This window comes from Microtus oregoni, unplaced genomic scaffold (genome assembly GCF_018167655.1).
Source record: "Microtus oregoni isolate MIOR12 unplaced genomic scaffold, Mior012 000001F_ref0000356, whole genome shotgun sequence".
NCBI classification, from domain to species: domain Eukaryota; kingdom Metazoa; phylum Chordata; class Mammalia; order Rodentia; family Cricetidae; genus Microtus; species Microtus oregoni.
The window spans coordinates 57,910,995-57,929,946 of NW_024543060.1; the positions used below are offsets into that span (position 1 = coordinate 57,910,995).

Here is an 18,952-nt window from a genome sequence, read left to right on the forward strand (position 1 = left end):
CATCCCAAGACCACACACTCACTTCTCCCTCGATCCCTATGCTTTGCTATGGGGTCCTCGGTCCAACCAGGCAAGATCCAGGACCCCCCAGGCCAGGGACAGGCGGGAACCCTATGTCAACACAAGGTCTGGTCCCCATCTGGGACTTAAAGACACATTGCACATGGAAACGGCATGTGGTGACAGTCATTTAACATTCTTCCCTCAAAACACACACAGCACACAGGCACGAAGTTACTGCGTGGAAACTTTGTTTCTCTTGGTAACACTAATATAGCTTACATTTTAGCCATTTCTTTTCTGTTTTTCTCTATGTGTTGGGAGGGGGTTCACTTGCCTGTGTGGATGCATATGTGTGTGCATTCGGATAGGTGCTCAGCAGCCAAGAGATTGATGTTTGCAGTCTGCCTCAATTGCCTCTCTATTTTTTGAGGCTGGACTGCCCAGAGAATCTGAAATTAATTCACTAATTCAGCTCAGCAGCCAAGAGATTGATGTTTGCAGTCTGCCTCAATTGCCTCTCTATTTTTTGAGGCTGGACTGCCCAGAGAATCTGAAATTAATTCACTAATTCAGCTAGAATGGCTGGCCAGCAAGTCAGTCCTACTGCCGCCCCGCCCCCAGTGCCTGGGTCAGACGCACACGCCACCACACTCCTTTTACATGAGAACCGGGGATTCAAACTCAGGCCTTGAGCTCTTTAATAGTTGATTGATTGATTGACTGATTTGTTCTCTCCCCAGCCCCAAAAGTAAGCGCCAGGAATTGAACCAGGAATTTGCACATGCTGGGTAAAAGCTCTGCCAACTGAGCTGCAACCCTTGCTCTTGCCTTTCTCCTTTCGTGTGGAGAGAAGGGGGGGGGGGGTTGAACCCAGCGTCTCCTCGCTGTTGGAACCCAGCATCTCCTCGCTGTTGGACAAGCACTGTGTATTTATCTTCTTTTATGGCCTGTTTTCTTGAGTTGGGATTTTCATGAGTTGGATCCTAGCACCCAGAGCAAAGCCAGAAACACTTGGGGCTCATTAAACACCTCTGAAAAAAAGTTTAACAAAGAGGGGGGCACTGACGCCCATCAGAGAACTCTGGGAACCTGCTCACACTAACAGCAGTGAGTCGTATCTAAGGACTCAGTGTTATCACTAACACACGGACAGAGGGAAGTCAACTTGTCCACGCTACCAATTGACTGAGATCAGGATCTGAGTGCAAGAGTTGTGAGCAAGGGTTCTCTCCCTCTTCAGGAGTCTTCTGCTCAAGTCCTGGTTTAGAACGCCCTAGGAGCACATCCCCTCAGGAGTACATTCCCTGGGAGCACACGCCCTGGGAGCATACACCCTCAGGAGCACATGCCTTGGGAGCACACCCCCCTCCAGGAGCACACACTCTGGAAGCACATTCCCTCAGAAGCACACCTCTGGGAGCACATCCCCTCGGGAGTATACCCCCCCTCAGGAGCACAACCCCCTGGGAGCATCCCCCAGGAGCAAACCCCTGGGAACACATCCCCTCAGGAGTACACGCTCTGGGAGCACCCCCCCAGGAGCACACACCTGGGAGCACATCCCCTCGGGAGTATACCCCCTCAGGAGCACAACCCTGGGAACACATTCCCCGGGAGCACATCCCCTCAGATAAGGCTCTGCAGCAGGGCGCTGTCCTACAGAGTTACAAACTGCATGGCTGACAAGCACAATGAAAAGCTGTGCTTGGGGGAGAAAAGCCAGGAGACCTCAGCTGCAGGTGGACGAGGAAGACACAGCCTGCTCTCGCCTCCCAGAGAAGCCAGCCGTCTTCAAATTTCATTCCCCCCTCTAACCGCCAAGTTTTCTCTGTTGGGTGTATCTCAGTCACTGGAAGAAAGCACATAGTGCTGGGCTGTGGTGTGCACACCTCTGCACTTGGGAGGCAGAGGCAGGTGGCTCTCTGAGTTCGAGGCCAGCCTGGTCTACATAGTGAGTTTTAGGACAGCCAGGGCTACACAGAGAAACGCTGCCTCGAAAAACCAGACACACACACACACAATCTCCCTACTCCTATAAAAAGTTTATCGCTACCTTGTTAAAACAGGATTTTGGGTCGCCTCCCTCAACTATATTGACGACTAGGAACTCCTTATAAAGCACGGTGCTGTGCTTGTCTCTCAGGACACAACACAGGCGCCCAGTGCTGGCCAACACATCCCCAAGCACACCTGAAACAAAGGGCTCTTTATCTTCCCTTCAGGCGTCCACTACAATGGCTTCCAAATGTGACAGGCTGTGGGCACGTACCATTTTAGGTCTAATGATTGTCAAACTCCCCTTGCTCTAAAAATAAATAAATGAATAAATAACATTTGCTTCCAGCACTATCAGGTTCATAATTTGTAGCTTTTGATCTTTCTTTCTAAATTCCTTTGCAAATCTTATTATATCCTAAAATGTGGTAACCTCTGTTCCTACCCATTGTGAAAAAAATGACAGAAAGACATAAGGTGATCTTTTATTTACATTTTAATACAGACATAAGCATGAGGGTTAAGAAAATACAATGCTCATAAGGAAACAAGACAGGCCCGAAAGCATGGGAGTGGGCCTCAGAGCCACAGCACGGAAGGCAGACCCAGAGCTGAGTGGAGGCAGGGAGCTCGTGAGTGAGTCTCCTGCTTTTGCCTGAGACAGTTTAATGCACAATCCAGCTCCCTGGTGCTGGAACCACGGGTGTGTGCCACCATGACCAGTTAACAGAGTGCTGGGGACAGATCCCAGGGCTTCGTGCATGTTTGGCAAGCACTCTATCTGCTGAACTACATCCCTGGTCCATGAAGAACAGACCCTCCATGTCCTCGGAGCCACCTCAGGACGCAGCCTCAAAGGTGAGCACAGACTGAGGCAAGCTCCTCCAGCTGTGCTTCCGCCAGTCAGAGTGTGACCAAGGCCGAGTTTCACTTGGGAGGAATCTAATCTTATCAGGAAATTGCTTTGTATCTCAAGTTATTCCAAAAATACCACATCCTCACCTCACTTCACCTCGTTCTCCTCCCTCCAAAAATTTATTTAGCAGATGAAGAGCCAGGTCTCCAGACACACAAATGGGGCCAAGGAATGTCCTTGAAACAAGGGTCACCGCCCAGTGGCGTTCACACTTCCCTTCCACTTTTTGTTCTTCAGAAATTGGGTTGGGGGGCTGGAGAGGTAGCTCAGTGGTTAAGAGCAGCGGCTGCTCTTCCAGAGAACCCAGGTTCAATTCCCAGCATCCCCACGGCAGCTCATAACTGCCTGTAACTCTACTTCCAGGGGATCTGATACCTTCACATCAATGTACATAAAATAAAGTTAAATTAATAAAAAATTAAAAGAAAATAAATTTGGTTGGAGAAATGTCGAGATGTCTAGGTTGTTAAGAGAGCGTACTGCTCTGGCAGAGGGTCAGAGTTCAGTTCCCAGCATCCAGTTCTCTACCACCTGCATCCACTCCAGGGAACCCTGATGACTCTGGCCTCCATAGGGACCTTACTTGGTATGTGATGATTCCCACCCCCCCATGAATTCTCCTTTGTTTACATATGGCCGCTGGTTGTATTTTGGTCTCCTCCCAGACCAGCACACCAGTTTCCTAAGGGCCTGGCTGTGTCAGAGGTCGTTAGATAACTCACATAGCCCTGGGGCCAGCCCCAAGTAAAGGCACTCTGGCACCCACAAGGACCTCTCCTCCAAAAGATTTCTAAGATGCAGTCATGACTTCAAGAGACATTATGTCTCTGACAAGGACAGGTCTTGTTGGCACCAGGTTTCATCCACATACTGACTTCCCAGAGGATCTCAGCGTCACCCCCAAACAATGCCACCTACACTTCCGACAGGTGATACTACAATTTTTGAAGTAGATGGGCCTCTCATAGACAGGTGCCCTCCAGAGTGCACACACCTATGCACACTCTTTTATCCTGCACCAACGTTTCTGAGACAAGAGAGATGTTCTGAATGATTGGCAGGAAGGAGGTCAAGAGTGAGATCCCACCAAGCGGTAAGCACTGCAGGTTAGCTTCGCCTGTGTGTGTATTGGCACCATGTGTGTGCCTGGTGCCCTTGGGAGTCAGAAGAGTACATCAGATCTCCTGGGTCTAGAGTTTTTTACGGTGGTTGTGAGTGACCATGTGGGTGCTGGGACCAGAACCCTAGTCCTCTGCAAGAGTATTAACTGTGGAGCCAACTCTCCAGCCCCCGAATTATTCTACTGTGACCAAACACACATGAAACTCTGTCCCCATGAACTCTGGCTCCTGCTCTCCATAGGTGCCTTCCGTCTTTCCAAATCTGCTTCTCTGGTTACTTGTTCTATGCTTATCCTTTCAAAGCAGACGTCTTTCGCATGGCTGTTACATTTGTCGACCATCTTTACTTCAGGCAACCATTTTTGTTGATGGTCTTTAAATAATCAAGGGACCCACATCAGGACAGCCTGGATCTTCCTCAGGTGAGCAGTGTGGCCCATCTTTCCCTAGTCAGACCTTCAGTCTGGCCTGTTTTTGTTATCTCTGGGTTTACAGACTGCACAAATCTGGGAGCCCTCTGCATTTCTCTATGCCAGGAAATGTGCCCTGCCTTTCACTGTGACTGCTTCAGGAGATGCAGAGACCAGGAGAAACCAGCCACTGCTGCCTTCAAACCTGTGTGGCTGCAAAGGAAGTCCTGACAAATGCCACGTGAGGAAGGCTGGGTTTGTCCTGGCTCAGTTTCAAAGTTCCATCCATCATGGCAGCGGACAGCAGCTGGGTCACACTCAGAGAGCCATGAAATGGTGTCACGGTGACACTGAAAAACATTTGACATGTCTGTCTAGGTGGTGGTGACGCATTCCTTTAGAATCCTAGCTCCCAGGAGGCAGATGCAGGTGGATCTCTGTGAGCTGGAAACCAGCACAGTCTACAAAGTTCCAGGACAGTCAGGGATGTTACAGAGAATCCCTGTCTTAAAATACAAACAAACAAACCCCCCACAGAAAGAATTTTCGCCATGATTCACTGTTTACATTTTTACCAACCAAGAAAGAATCTCTAAGCCCATAATGGTCCCAGCCCACTCTGTCCCACTAGTATGGTCTTCAGCTTTATAATGTAGTGGTTTATACTCTCTCATCCCGGCTGTGCCTCTGAACAAGTACTTCAAGGTCTCCAACAACCTCAAGAACAGCTTTCTCTAGAAATAAGCAAACTGTATTGAAGCACAGCCCACTGACTTCGAGTTCCAGTCAGAAAAAAAATGACAACTTTTTTCTTTTTTAAACTAGAAAAAGCAGTAAGGGCTGGGGGGTGGGGGTTTGTTTTACTTTTGTCTGTTTGTTCGTTGAAGCAGGATCTTTCTTGCAAGGTGGCATTAACTGACTTGGAATTCATTATTTAGACAGAGCAGCCTGCTGAAGCTCCTCTCGAGGAGCTGGGCCCTACCAAACCTACCAGCTTGGGTTTGGTTTTCTACAAATAAAATTGACAAGCAGTGACTATGTTATGTATTTCATAAGAGGGCTCCTCTCAGGACATGGTTGCCTGTGTGTAAGGAGCTGTGTCCACCCGCTCTCTCAAAAAGCCTACTTTTTCCCACCGCAAATGACAGGTAGGGGGCTATCACCAATCCATTTAGCAATGTTTTTAAAATAAAGATGTATCTATTTACTATAATGGCATACACGCGGGTTGGGGACAACCTGCCAGAGTCCGTGGGCCCTGGGAATTACATTCAGTTTGTCAAGCTTGGCTGGTCAAACTGCCGAGCTCTCTGACTGGCCCAGCAATGTAAAAACTGTTAAATTATAACGCTATTGTCTCTTATTTAAAGCACTGTCAAAGAATATCAGAAGACATCACAAGCTTTTAAAAGAGTAACGTTACTCATAAAGAGCTGTAGAGTCGTTTTAAAAGCTTAGAAGCATTATATACATTTGAACCCTCTACAGCCCTCCACCAACTCTGACCGAAAGCTATCCCTGACTACTGCAGTGATTCTCAGCCTTCCTAAGGCTGCAACCCTTCAATACAGCTCCTCACCTGTGCTGACCCCCAAACACAGAATTATTTTCATTGCTACCTCATAACTATAATGCTGCTACTGTTAAAAGTGGTAATGTAATATTTTTGGAGACAGGGGTTCCCCAAAGGGATCGTGACCCACAGGTTGAGAACTGTTGCTCCATCTGTGTCCAATTCTGGTGTTGCTGTTTTCTGATGTCCAATACATCACAGCACACACATGTGAGGACAGCACTCACAGCACACACATGTGAGGACAGCACAGACATGTGAGGACAGCACACACATGTGAGGATAGCACTCACAGCACACACATGTGAGGACAGCACTCACGAGTCACTGCAAAGAACAAGGCGGAGGACGGCTATGGTCACATATGCGGAGACGAGAGAAAGCAGTTTTCCATCCCATCTGTGTTAAGCAGGGGATTTTGATGACATTAGGCAAGTTTCTGGTGCCCAAGTCGAAATGACTCACAGGGGCTCTCGTGGGAACTCAGCAAGCAGAGAGCTGGCAAACATCAAGGGGCAGCATTCTCCTTCTCTGACACAGACTTGCTCCATGGCCTCCTTCCAGGCTAGAAGGGACGCACCAACAACGGCTCTCCACCAACCTGGGGACCCCTGGCCTGCACCCTCCACACAGGGCTTGGTGGAAATGCCATGGGCTGGCTGTGAACGACCCTCCTATGGATTCGCTTGTTTCTCCACATTCATATGCCAAGCTGCAATCCCTGCCACCTCGGTGTTGAGGGTCCTTCATGAAGCCGCTGTGTCAGCATTACCATTAGGGTAGGTGCCACCCTCCTAAGGCCCCAGTACCTCGGTGTTGGGGGTCCTTGCAGAAGGCATTACATCAGTGCAGCCATTAAGGGTGGGTCCTGCTCTCTGTGACTGGTACCCTCCCAAGGGATTCTGGAATAGCACAGAGAGGATGCTCTTCTACGAGCCAAGGGCGAGGCCTGCAACAGATCCTGCCTCAGCCCTCAGAAGGAAGCAGCTCCATCTCTGGCTTCCAACTCCAGACGAAGGTGACACATTTCCATTGTTTAAGTCTTCCCATTTCTGGTCGGTTCATTTTTTGGTCGGGGGTTGGGGGGGCAAGACCAACATAAATGCCAAGACTTTATATAAATACAACTGTAGTACAAACTACATATTGAAACAGAATCGAGTTTTCTGAGTTCTGCACATCCGAGAAACTTGAAGAGTTATTTCTGTAGCTGCTGTGGCATTATGTTACTCCATACTGAGGGGCTCTCTGGAAGACAAAGTGTCACAAACACACAGAAGAAGAAAGGGAGGAAGAGGAGCAGCACGTCCTCAAGTCTGTATCAGACACTCCCAGAGTCTGGGAGATGGACACCAGTCTAACCAATTAACCATCTGTCTCCTGTAAAACCAAACAAAAACAAACAAATGACATTATGTCTATGAAATGCCGTTCTTGGGTGTTTTCAAACTTAAGCCCCTTCCCCCACCCCAGAGAACCTGCCAGAAGAAGGGTAGGGGAGGAAGTTTAACAGTGTCTTTATCTAAAAAAGTTACTAATGGCTAGGCACCACGTAACACACCTTTTCCCAGCACTCAGGAGGCAAAGTTAGAGGGATCTTTGTAAGTTCAAGGCCAGTCTTGAGCTACAGAGCTAGTCCCAGGACAGCCAGGGCTGTAAGGCAGAGAAACCCTGTTCTGAACAACAACAAAGTCACCCACAGGTTTCGTCCCAGCATTTGGGAAGCAGAAGCAGGTGGACTTCAAGGCCAACCTGGTCTCCTTACAGGGTATTCCAGGGCTGTAGAGACACACAGAGACCCTATCTCAAGAGAGGAAGGGAGGGAAGGAGGGAGGGAGGGAGAAGAAGGTGCTAGAGGGCTGGCTCAGTGCTTTAGAGAACCTGCTGTTCCTGTAGAAAACCTGGGTCCCATTCCCAGGACCCATGTGGCTCACAATCACCCATAACTCTGTTGCAGGGGAACTGACACCCTCTTCTGGCCTTTGTGGGTACTAGGCACACACGTAGTACACACACACACACACACACACACACACACACACACACGTAGTACACACACACACGAAGGTAAAACATATAAATAAAATCAATAAATCTAAAAAAAATTAAGGTCCATATCTACTTTAAAAACAAAATGAAATACACTATCTCGGCTAGGGCCAGCTCAGAGGTAGAGGGTCTGGGCTTCACGCCCAGCATCAAAACAAACAAAACAGAAGTCTGTGTCATTAGCAGAACTGGCAACTGGCAAAGATCTGGCCAAACAAGCAAGGTCACACGGACAAGTAGGAAGTTAGGGGGTAGTGCAACCAAAAGTAAGAGTAGCCGGGACTTTCCAGGGAGCAGCTAGAGGTGTTTTAAACAGAAAGTGTGCAAGGGTCAATATAAACCTGCTAAACTATGGGTCACTCCACGGACACTATTCTGTACGGGGCATTTGCAAGACCCCTAACCCTAACTCCTGAGGTGAGAAAGGAATTCTTACTTCAGTGTGCTGAGGACAGGTGAGAGGTCGGGCAGGTTTTGAGGCAATATTAGCAGTCATGGAAGGACTGCGTGAGGATCTGTTCCCTCTTCTGCCAAGAGATGAGCAGATTTGCTCATCCAATCAGCCAAGGACAGCCAAGGGTGAGCAGATAGATGAATCCACAGAGCAGTTAAAGGTCTCCTTGTGGGGTGCTACCTCATCGCCCAGACATAGAAGTGTATCGCGTACACGCCAAAAGGAAATTATATAGTCCTCTTTTATTTAGTACTGGTCAGGACCGCATTCTGGGCACCTACGCAATCGGTGGAAGTGCCCCAGAGGCCACCAGGGTGATTCCTTGATTCCCTGGTGGCGAAATCCAAGTCGATTAAGCAGAGTTCAAGGTCAGTCTGCGGCACAGGGGAAATTTTCCCATATTTAAAAGAATGACTCTCAGGTTACAGAGATGGCTCGGTGGCTAAAAGCCCTTGCTGCTCTTGCACAGGACCCCGCTCTGATTCCTAGCACACACTTGGAGGCTCACAACCATCTGTAATCCAGTTCCAGGGTACCCGGGGCCATTTCTGACCTCCTTAGGACACAGCATGACTGTGGTACAGATACCACATGCAGACCTGGAACTCTGAACAGTCAGAGGAAAGCACAGAATATAATACTTCAAGATGTGAGGCGACTGCAGCAGCTCAGGGGATCCTGGCCTCTGTGGGCACCTGCACTCCCAAAAGCTGGCCAACACACATACACATAAAATTTCTAAAAGGCTTTAAAAGAATAAAAATTTCTGCTGGAAAATGGAAATTCTCATAGTAAATGAAATAAGTCAAACTCTGAAAATATCACATTTTCTCTCATTTGTGAATCTAAGGTTTCATATAGATACATAAAATCACATATTGTATGTGTTGTAATTTTAAAAGGCAGTGCGTGAAAGACACCATGCAAAAGCTCAGGTGGAGGGGAGAGGGAAGACCAGCCTCTGGGGACAGGAGCAGGAGAAAAGTAAGGACAGAGAGAGACAGAGAGACAGGCAGAAGAACAGAAAGAGCGAAAGGGAACCTAGCGCATGTGCACAGGGGGCTGCAGCTGAGGACGTATCCTGTCAGGACCTCCAGGGCAGGCCAGTGCAGCTCCTGGATACTAACAGTGTGGACATACATGAGACGTGCAAACAGAAGCAAGGCTGAGGAAAGGGAGACATGGAAGGGAGAGTAGAGTGGGTAGGGCGATATGATTGATGATGGATGACAAATTAACTAATTATTGGTAAGTGGTGTATGAAAACATCTAGGGGATCCATCACTACACGCAATGAGCACATGCCAATAAAAACGTATATACAGGTTTCTCAAAACATAAAGAGCTGAGTGATGGTGGCACATGCCTTTAATCCCAGCACTTGGGAAGCAGAGGCAGGCGGATCTCTGTGAGTTTGAGACCAGCCTGGTCTACAGAGCTAGTTCCAGGACAGGCTCCAAAGCCACAGAGAAACCCTGTCTCGAAAAAAAAAAAACAAAAAAACAAAGAGCAGCAAACAAACCTGTGGTACCTGGGCACATACACTCCCCAAACCTAAGTATCTACAGTTTAGAGCAGATTCACACTCCTGACTCCAAAACAATGTCCAGACACACGAGGTAACTTGTGGAAGCACAGCCCATGTGTGTCCTACGGACAACGTGGTATCAACACCCTAGCCATAAGCACCTCTAACCTTGGCTCAAAGACTGGGCCTGTTTCTCATTCATCCTGGATTACAGTCTACAAGGACCTAAAATAATTTTGGGAGGAGCAGGGGTTTTCATTTCATTTGGCCAGGATGGGGGCAGGGTGTAAAAAAAGGACCCTTGGTTAGTAAATTGTAAATTTATAATTATAAAGCAGAAATTACTTTGATTATTGAAAATAGGGTCTTGTGTAGCTCAGGCTGTCCTGGAGCACAAGGATGACCTTGAACACCTAACCATCCTGAAACAACAGGCCCCGTTTTATGTAGAACTGGGAATCAAGCCTGGGCTTTTGTGCACACCAGATAAACCACTTTGCCAAATGAACCGTACCCCCGGCCTCTTGATTAATTATTGACAAACTAACAGTTATGAGGAGGGAGCCTTTGTAGTCACCGATCTAGATTAAGACCAGCTCCTACACTGGGTAAAGGTGGGCAACCTCGTCTGAAAGGGGAGAAGGGTGGTCCCTACTGGGCCAGAATAACTAAGGACTAGAAATCTGTTTGTACAGTGCCTGACCACCCCCACCCCCACCCCAGGCACTTGATAAACACTGTTGCTGCAATCTCCAAGCTCAGTTTTCCATCATGGCCTTTCAACAAAGAAACAGAAAGGAACAAAACCTGGGAACGCTTCAAGCCACACTTCCTACAGGAACTTGAAGTCCCGTGACCTTTTGTTGAAATATCAGCATGATTCTTATCATGAAAGAATACAAGAAAAATGAGACAAGAGTTTATTAGCCAAGGTTGTTTCAAAGAAAACGTCGGCAGGTCCTGATTTTGTTGTTGTTGTCCTGGTGCTTACTGGAGCCTCCTGCTGGTTTTCTGTTTTGTTGTTGTTGTTCTGGGTTGTCCCAGGACAGCTGACCTAATGAGTAAGTAGCTGAGTAGAACCTTATACTTATGTATTGGCTATATATTTTCATTCTTCCCAGGTCACTGATCAGCAGCCTTCTCTCAAGCTCCTACGCAAAGACAGAATGAAAACCACACAAGGGAGGCCGGAGAGATGGCTCTACAGTCAGGAGTGCAGTGTTCTTACAGAAAACCAAACTGGCACGCCCAAAGCTTCCTCTAATTCCATCGGACCTAAAGCCTCTGGTTCTTTAGGCACCTGCCCACATTCATGCATACAGAACCATAATTTAAAAAAAAAAATCCGTTAAAAAAAAAAATTGCACAGGGCTTAGGCTATCGCTCAGTGATGGAGCATTTACCTAGCTCGTGCGAATCTGATCTGCTATCCAGCATGAGGGCGAGCTGGACCAGATATCTAAAACAGCCACTGGAAAGTATGTGGTGTGGATGGAATCTCATACATTGATGGTGGACATATACATTGGTAAACTGATGATATGTACCAAAGCCAAACATCTACCTCTTCTAACATGCAGCAATTCTGCTCTGAAGTCATTATCCAAAGAAATGGGAGTGTGTGTCCACCAAAATGTGTGTACAAAAATGCTCATGATGCTCAGCCTTAAACAGGGAACCAGCATCACTCTCTCCAAGGCTCGGAGAACCTGGAGAAGGGGCAGAGAGAATGTATGAACCAGACTACAGGGAGGAGAGTCACGAAATGCTGTCTTATGGTTAGGCCAGGGTGGAAGGTGGGCGGGGCCTCTACTCAGTATGGAGCACTGATTTATGATCTGTCAAATCATATCAAAACTAGATATGGAACTCGAGGCCATGGCATGGTCACCACTGAGTCTGGCATCAACTATGCATGTGTGTGCTAGTTGTGATGCCAAGTACCTTAAGGCCATCTGCTAGGTCATTCAGGGTGATTTATGGTCCAAGAACAAACCAACTGCTTACAGGTCAGAGGTTTAGTCCATTGTCATCAGGGCAGGAAGCACGGTGGCACATAGGCACACATGGTGCTGGAGAGGCAGCAGGAAGAGAAAATGCCACGCTGGGCCTGGCTAGAGCATCTGAGACCTCCAAGCCCACCTCCAGTGGCATGCTTCCTCCAAGGCCACACCTACTCAAACAAGGTCACAACTCCTAATACTGCCACTTCCTGCGAGCCTATCATTTTCTCAACACACCACCATCTCTTTATGATTCGGTGTTTACCTCCTTATTATTTCATTGCAGAATAGCAAGAAGATCAGAGATACCTCTGCAATAAGTACCCACCACAGGACCTGGGGCCAGATCCACCATCAAGGGCTCTCCCATTGGTTTCTGCCAGTAGGTGAGAAACTCTGGAGCAGTGACTACATCATACAGCGAAACTGTTTGGAGGGCCTGGTTGAAGAAAAGAGTTTCATAAATGTTCTAAAAAAGGAAAGAGGGATTATGAAGAAACTGGGACCATCGGCCTTAAGCCTGCCCCGTGGGTACTTTGGAAACCACAGAGCACGCCTGGGCAACTGGAGTAGGAAGAACCTGATAAGGGAACACAGCCTCCTTTCAACTGAAGGGACGGTGCCAGGTTACCTCAAAAAAACCCTTTCATGCTCAAGTCGGCTCTCGAAATTTCGGGCACCTTTCACCTGCTACTTGAGCATTCTGAGAAGGTTTAAAAAGAGATTTTAAAATAAATTAAGAGGGCAGGGATGAAGCTCAGTTGGTAGACTGCCTGCCTTGCATGCACAAAAAAACCTGAGTTGGATACATAATACCAGGATTACATAACATGAGGGTATCCACGAATGCAGTAATTCCAGCACCTGGGAGGTAGATGGAGAAGTTCCCGTCATCCTCAGCTACAGAACAAGTTCCAGGCTAACTACAGATGACAGGACCCTATCTCACACACAAAAAAAAAACCCTGAAATTTTAAAAAATGTAATTATAACAATTTTGTATGGGCATATAGATCAGCTGATAGAGAACTTGCTTAGCACATACTAAATTCAATTCTCAACACAGCATGAAACCCAGCTCCAGAGAGCACTGACAAGGTGGGGGCAGGAAGATCAGAAGTTCAACGTCAGGGGCAGCTGTGCAATGCCTTTAATCCCAGCACTCTGGAGGCAGAGGCAGGCAGGTGGATCTCTGTGAGTTTGAGGCCAGCTGGCTCTACAAAACCAAGTTCCAAGACAGCCAGAGCTGTTAAACACAGAAACCCCGGGGGTGGGGGTGGGGGGGGGAAGATAGTTCAAGGTCACCCTGCTAAGCAGCAAAGGCTTAGCCAGCCCAGAAGTAAGACCTGACTCAGATGATAAAATGATAGACAGACAGAAAGATAGATTAGATAGATAGATATTAGATAGATAGATAGATAGATAGGGAAGAGAAAGAGATGATAGCTAGATAGGTATAGACAGATACTGCACAAAAAAGTTACTTGTTCAAGTTTCCTGTGCCTGCACTAAGCTACAGTCACTCTAAGTCCCGTCTGAAGACACCAAGATCCCACAAGGAAAGAATTTAGTTATTTCCTGAGGTCGCAGAAAAAGCATGAAATTAAATGGGACTTTACACAGTCAAGGTGCAGCCCACTGACACCCAGTAACATCGTCTGCTCTACACCAGACCCCCTAACTCCAAAAAGTCACAGTTCCTTTAGGACATAAAAAATAACCAACATGCTAGTTCATTTCTTTTTACTTCTTTCTCTGGAGACAAGGTTTCACTACACAGCCCAGGATGAGTGAATTAATATCCTCCTGCCTCTGCCTCCGAGTGCTGGATTACAGGGATACTCCGTGACCTCTGACGTAGGAGCGATTTATCGCCAAACTTCCTTTTTGAAGCTGGAACCAAAAGAACCTAGGAAACTGCAAACAAGAAAAATCCTCTCCGTGAGCAGGCAACCCAGGAACTCAGATGCTCACCGCTCACAGGAGCAGAAACATTAAGATGCTCACTGCAATATTATTGTAGCCAAGTAAGTGGGAGGTGATAATCAGGGGCAGCAACAGGAAAACAGCTTCCGTGGTGCTGTTCAGCAGCTCAGATGATCTACAACAATGCGAACCAAACTTGGGAACAAGGCAGAACAGGAGCAACAGCTTAGGAGAAGACGCAATATGAAGACAAGGCATGGACTTCACCCTGAGACCAGATGAGTGCCCAAGTCATTTCCTTTCTATTGCAATTTTGGATTCTCTAGTGGAAGCATCTCATTTAAAGTCATGGAAAGAGAGTGAAGAGGAACGTGTTGATTTGCAGTGTCTCTGTCCCCAGATGCATGGTACAGTATTTCTGAAGAGTGAATGTCAACACATATCACTCCGCCCCTTGAGATGTCGATATCCAAGGCACACTGCATGAACGAATGAATCGAAATCTCTCATAAAACCCACAGGCTTTTTGAGTGAGGTAACCCACACCTAGAAAGACAAACATAGTATGTACTCACTCATAAGTGACTTTTAGACATAAAGCAAAGAAAAACCAGCCTACAGTTCACAACCCCAGAGAACCTAGACAACAAAGAGGACACTAAGAGAGCCATACATGGATCTAATCTACATGGGAAGTAGAAAAGGACACGATCTCCTGAGTAAATGGAGAATTTAGGGGTCACTAGGTAGGGTAGGGAGGAAGAGAGGGGAGCAGAGAAAAATGTATAGCTTAATAAAAAAAGAAAAAAACCCTCAATATGCTCTCCAGGCACTTTACAACATCTCAAAACAGACAAGTGCTTTTTGTACAGGAACACAAGATACCCACTTGGTCTCGAAGCTTTCCTTCCAAAACCAAATGCAAACACCCAAGCTGCCCACTGCTCAACAATGATGCCTGAATGACTCAGACACAGGGACGCTGCTGGTGTCCACAGTGTCTGTCTCCCCACACACTGGAAAGTCCCTTACAGCAAGAGAAAGGCTTTTTAGCGACCCAACTGAATACAGTGCAGACAGAGCTCTGCATGCTCCCAGAGTCATAAGGGGATGTGTGATGTATTTTAATTTTTGGAAGGCACCCAAGTTTTTAAATTTTCTTATGAATCTGAAAGGAAAAGAAACAATCCGTGCTGGGCAGTGGTGGTACACGCCTTTAATCTCAGCACTTGGGAAGCAGAGACAGGTGAGTCTCTGTGAGTTCGAGGCCAGCCTAGTTTACAGAGAGTTCCAGGGTAGCCATGGCTTCACAGAGAAACCCTGTTTCAACCGCCCCCCACAAAAAAGAGAAACAATAATCAGTAACACATAACCAGCCTTCAGAACTTCATTCACTATCCCTTGAAACAAATTTCAAAGACCTATTGATTACAGACAGCTCTTAATTACAACAAAGCGTTCGGAAAGGCCCAACTTCTTTGGGGCTGAGGAGACATCCATCAACAGTCATTACAATTTCCACTCATGTTGCAGGAGAATATTTATCAGATGGATGTGATCGGTAATTGAGCTGGAAGCTCGAGACCCAAAGGTTTCCTGCAAATATCTACAATGTAAAGCTCCAAATAGAGCTTCAGAAATGCCATAGTAACCTTTGCCACAGAAAGGGCCAGCACGCCACCACTGTCACACGAGCCCACCCAGCTTACCTACCTGCTTCCTCACCTCAACCCAGCTCCATGAGCACAGCATTAAGTCCTCATCCTCTGACCTCTGTTACTGGGACAGTCACCCTGGCTAGACTATGGCTTCCCCTACTCTGCTCAGCCACCCCAGCTTCTACCCACCACCTGTGCAAAGGATAGTGGTGCCCTTGTCAAAGGCCTGACAAACCCAAAATGTATCACGCATGTGTCTGTGGTCAGCCGGGGTGCCTTCACCATCCTCCACCAGCACCACTGTGGCTGTCAGTGGCTCCCCGTGACCTTCCACTAGGCCATGTGCTCATGAGGCAAAGACACTAACCACGCTCTTCTGTGAGCTCTGCAGGGTCACAGTCCTGGGGAAAACATACATTCAGAAAGTAGAGACACTAAGTCAGAGAGGAAGGGGCAGGGAGCAGCAGGGGCCCAGAAGCCATCTATCTCCTGCATCCCGCACAGATGCCAAGCCGCCCACTACTGCTGGAAATGCCAGGGAACTTAGAGAGTCTGCTGTTCAGCAAACATTCTCACGTCACACCTGCAACCTCACTTAAAAGGGGGAAGCAGAAAAACGCAGATGTTATGGCCTATCCAGCAGGAAGGTCAGATAAGTAGTTAAATGTGTCATCAGACTGTTTTTCTCCAGATGGAGAGGGGCTTTGAGAAGCACGTGCTGGCCTAGGCTTGTAACCCCAGAATCGGGAGGTGGCGGCGTGGAGTCGGGAGAATCAGGATGTTAAGGTCACTCCAAGTTTCAGAGTGAGAGTTTGAGGCCAGACTGCAATACATAAGATTCTGTGTCAAAGAAAGATAAATGGAGAGAGGGCTTGCTTGGACAGAGAGCTTAGTCACCTAAACCTAAGCTCAATCCCCAGAACGCATTAAAAAAAAATAATTAGATGGATAGATAGATAGATAGATAGATGATAGATAAAGGGGGGAAAAGCTGGCTATGGTGGTTGTCATGTTTTAAGTCATAAAAGATTCTTTCACTATAATACCATTTTTATCAATTCTTTAAGAACTTCACACCGGGGCTGGAGAGATGGCTCAGTGGTTAAGAGCACTGTCTGCTCTTCCAGAGGTCCTGAGTTCAATTCCCAGCAACCACATGGTGGCTCCAAACCATCTGTAATGAGATCTGGCGCTCTCCTCTGGCGTGTGGGTATAAATGGAGGCAGAAAGTTGTATACATAATAATCGTATAATATTGCATACATAATAAATAAAAAAAAAAAGAACTTCACACCACGCCATTCGACCGTATTTTGCCATCTACTCCTCCCAGCCTTAGGCCCTCTTTTTATGCTTGCTTTAAATACCCTACCATTCTAGTCTGTGCTGCCCGCGTGCTCAGTGGGTGCCAGGCCGGCCACTGCAGTGCAGTCATCCTGCCAGGGGCCACACCTGTCAGGTAAACCTGACCAAGAAGCCATCACCCGCCTGTAGCTTCTCAGCTGAGAGGGGTGGGGTGTGGGTGGCCCCGGTTGTCCCATGAGGGCAACCACAGCTACTATAGGTCCATGAGAACAGCGGTCCTGTCGTGCTCAGGCTGAAAGTATTCCAAAGAACACTTCCTGGCAGGGTAAGCGCATGCCAGTTGGGAGAACATAGATGTCAGACGCAACAACAAAACTGACCCTTCCCCAACACACTTCCTCACCCCTACGCGCCACCCCAACTCAAGTCCCACTGTTCAGGAGCACAGTGGACAGCCCACACCCCTTCTGCCCTTCACGCTTAGTAAGCAGACCGTTCCCTTTGTGTGTGTGTGTGTGTTTACATGGGTGCATCGTTTGTGTGAGAGTATTATGCACTAGCAGGAGGAGCCCAGAGAGCTATCTCAAGTGGTGGTCCTCAGGAGACCAGGGCCACCTTGTTTATTTCTCTCACTAGCCTGGACCCCATCACTAGGTAAGACTGGCGGCCAGTGAGCCCAGGGACCCACTAGTCTCCACTCCCCGAGAGCTGGCGTTTACAAACTTCCGCACCTGGCTTTTCACATGGGTTCAGGGGACTGAGCTCTGAGGTCCCTATGCTTACACTTACACGCCAGTACTTTACCAGCTAAGCTATCTCCCAAGCCCACTGGATTCTCAAACACAACATGGCGCCGCTGGTGGGCTCCTTCTCGGGACTGTATCTGTAGCTCCTGCAACACAGAATTCCAGATCAAGTTTTCTTTTTGTCTTCATGAGACTCTTTCTTACTGGTACCCAAAAATGGATGAATGAAGTACACCATGAGTCCTTCAATCTCTCTCAAAACATTTCTCCTTTCAGAAAAGAGATGATCCTGCATATTCTGCTCATTTCTCAAACACAATCAACTAATCAACTCCAATTCTCTCTTTATCCAACTTCCATGCATTCGTGAATAAAGAAGAAAATCCCCCCAAGCATGCTGACTGTTCCTTTTACCCCTCTCCAATCAGTAACTGAGTTCCAGAAGAAAATTAACATTCATTAAAGCATTAATTAGCCAGGCCTCTGAGGAAGAGATGGAAACCCACAAGGTAGCCCCAGCACCACGACCGTCAATAAAGCAGCGGGCTTAGGACCTGGACTTCCCAATGTAGCCCAAAGCACTGCCGTCTCCCCTCACATCCACGAGAACGCAGAATTTATTAGCACTGTCTTCTTATTTCTCCACTAAAAAAGCCACTTGTTTCACTGCCTTAACCCAACTTCTTGATTACAGTTCTGACACAAGCTTGACCAAATTAAAACCAGATGGTAAACTAATAAATGTATTTGACTTGGGGTTCACTAATGCACTCACTCAACACAAAGGTTCCTTCCCAGCAATGCCACTAAAAAAATAAAAACCAATAGGCTCCCTCTGCCCCGTGCCAGGCACCACACACACTGAAAGTCATCTAATCTAAGACAGTAACAGCCTCCATAATAACATTGTAGGGCAACACTTCACCTCCCCTAGTAGTGCTGCGGTGTGAACTCCCTAGTAGTGCTGCGGTGTGAACTCTCCTAGTAGTGCTGCGGTGTGAACTCTCATAGTAGTGCTGCAGGCGTGAACTCTCATAGTAGTGCTGCAGGCGTGAACTGCAGCCAGTGGCATTAAAGCAGCGCACACACTAGGGACAGAACACTTGATAATTGTGGCTATGTGGCTGGCTTGTCTACTTATTAAATATATTTTCATTGTGATTTTAGTGTGTACAGCCTTCTCCTTAGAAAAAGAAAACACAAGGTGCACCATGAAACAGGATGCCACATTACCATAGCAACAGTCCCACAGATCCCACATCTGT

The 18,952-nt window shown here is 47.4% G+C and overlaps 1 protein-coding gene across 1 annotated transcript in view; it reads right to left on the reverse strand.

Annotated features, from left to right (window-relative positions):
* The window catches only part of Rassf3 (Ras association domain family member 3), a 61,111-nt gene that overhangs the window by 26,728 nt on the left and 15,431 nt on the right, over positions 1–18,952 (reverse strand). The gene's annotated exons all lie outside the window — the stretch shown is intronic.